The sequence below is a fragment of the Chenopodium album genome, chromosome 8 (genome assembly GCF_948465745.1).
Source record: "Chenopodium album chromosome 8, dcCheAlbu1.1, whole genome shotgun sequence".
NCBI classification, from domain to species: domain Eukaryota; kingdom Viridiplantae; phylum Streptophyta; class Magnoliopsida; order Caryophyllales; family Amaranthaceae; genus Chenopodium; species Chenopodium album.
In genome coordinates, this window is record NC_137841.1 from 55,632,856 (window position 1) to 55,635,355 (window position 2,500).

The 2,500-nt window shown below is 36.0% G+C and overlaps 2 non-coding genes across 2 annotated transcripts; one reads left to right on the plus strand and one right to left on the minus strand.

The window, feature by feature from the left end:
• Positions 1 to 1,301: 1,301 nt before the first annotated feature.
• TRNAM-CAU (transfer RNA methionine (anticodon CAU)) lies at positions 1,302 to 1,375 on the plus strand. Its single transcript has one exon. It is a non-coding gene; the product is annotated as a tRNA-Met (tRNA).
• A 230-nt stretch (positions 1,376 to 1,605) lies between these two features.
• TRNAG-GCC (transfer RNA glycine (anticodon GCC)) lies at positions 1,606 to 1,676 on the minus strand. Its single transcript has one exon. It is a non-coding gene; the product is annotated as a tRNA-Gly (tRNA).
• Between the last annotated feature and the right edge of the window lie 824 nt (positions 1,677 to 2,500).

The window sequence follows — 2,500 nt, forward strand, 5'->3', positions numbered from 1 at the left end:
GGTTGCCTGGCTGGTTAAATGCTGTTAATGAGAGTAGTAATTCCCTATTCTTAACAATAGGGCCGGGAGACTTTTTGGTTCATCATGCTATTGCTTTAGGTTTACATACGACTACATTGATCTTAGTAAAAGGTGCTTTAGATGCACGCGGTTCAAAGTTAATGCCAGATAAAAAGGATTTCGGTTATAGTTTTCCTTGCGATGGTCCAGGACGAGGCGGTACTTGTGATATTTCGGCTTGGGACGCATTTTATTTGGCAGTTTTCTGGATGTTAAATACCATTGGGTGGGTTACCTTTTATTGGCATTGGAAACACATCACGTTATTGCAGGGTAATGTTTCACAATTTAATGAATCTTCCACTTATTTGATGGGATGGTTAAGAGATTATCTATGGTTAAACTCTTCACAACTTATCAATGGATATAATCCATTTGGTATGAATAGTTTATCGGTTTGGGCGTGGATGTTCTTATTTGGACATCTTGTTTGGGCTACGGGATTTATGTTCTTAATTTCGTGGCGTGGATATTGGCAGGAGTTGATTGAAACTTTAGCATGGGCTCATGAACGCACACCTTTGGCCAATTTGATTCGATGGAGAGATAAACCAGTGGCTCTTTCCATTGTACAAGCAAGATTAGTTGGATTAGCTCACTTTTCCGTAGGTTATATATTCACATATGCGGCTTTCTTGATTGCCTCTACATCGGGCAAATTTGGTTAATTTTTGTGTTGTCTTCACGAGAATCTCATTTCTTTGGATGGAGAAGGCAACCCCCTTTCTTATACACTTTTACATCTAGGATCCGACTTGTATCATTGATACTAATAGGAACTGAACCATTATGGCAAGGAAAAGTTTGATTCAGCGGGAGAAGAAGAGGAAGAATTTGGAACAAAAATATCATTTGATTCGTCGATCCTCAAAAGAAGAAATAAGCAAAGTAGCATCGTTGAGTGATAAATGGGAAATTCATGGAAAGTTACAATCTCTACCACGTAATAGTGCACCTACGCGTCTCCATCGACGTTGTTTTTTGACCGGAAGACTGAGAGCTAACTATCGAGACTTTGGGTTATCCAAAAATATCCTTCGTGAAATGGTTCATACATGTTTGTTGCCAGGGGCAACAAGATCGAGTTGGTAAGCATAAAAAAATATTTTCATTTCTATGATCATCGTCGATCGTAGATAGACCCTTTACCATTCTGTACAAATGGGGTATTCTATTTGTACAGATAGGGTAGAGGGCACATTCCTTTTTTGTTTGTCAATCCCTTCCCAACTTTTTTTCGACGCGGGGTAGAGCAGTTTGGTAGCTCGCAAGGCTCATAACCTTGAGGTCACGGGTTCAAATCCTGTCTCCGCAAAATTTAAATTTTGGACAAAATTTTAGGTTTGAATCTGTTAACTAGTAAATTAACTAAATAAAATACTACTAAATAAATATTGAAATTAATTAAAATTCATATTTATTCGGTTTTCTTTTTGGGGGAGTGAGAAAATAAAAGAACGCGAAGGATAGAATCACTACACTATCGGGATCGACTATAACTATAACCAAATTCTTTATCATAGTAAATAAATTTACTTTCCCTTGAGCGGATAGCGGGAATCGAACCCGCATCTTCTCCTTGGCAAAGAGAAATTTTACCATTCGACTATATCCGCATTTTTTCCTTCGTGAGAAGGAATATGTCCCTGCATATACATAGATATATAATATATGTCTCGATGATATTTGTGTAGAGTCGGACCAGATACTCTCTTCAAGTCGATTCCGATTAAATTCTTAATTTCTTTATTTATTTGATTCACTTCATTGAATTTGAAGAAATTTCGGTTTGACCCCTCCCTCTAATTTTGTTGTTTTCGTTATTTGTTTTGTTTGTCTTTTGGGGAACTTTTTAATTTTTTTGTTATATTGATTCAATTTTACTGTGTCTCACAACCCGAAAGAATTCAAATTCGGGGGAGGGGTCATTTTTGGATCTGGAACAAATAGGTTCAAGAGATTAGAGAATTAAGGATACCCACCAGAAAGACTAATCCAATCCATAATGATGTACCGGAAAATACAAAATTTTTGTTACTTGACCAACCGTCGGGAGAAGCAAATACAACGGGTACGCTAATCAATAAGATTGATGAAGTAGCAATTAATGCAAAAACAGCCAATTGAAAAGCTATAGTCATACGTATAATCCTCCAAGCTATCAACAAACAAACTATATACCATTTGATCCCTTTATCAGTCATTGTACTATAAAGTAATAAATGTATCACGGAGGGATTTTAGACTATTACCACGGAATTCATTGATTCTATATAATATCACTTATTACCGCTTTATTCAAAGATGGAACTGCTGGGAAATTATTAATTAATAATTAAATACTTAAATGGGCATGATAGATCATTTATATATAATATACAGATAAATGGATCACCCTATCAACTTACACCTAAAAATTTTCGACAATTTCGGATGGTAT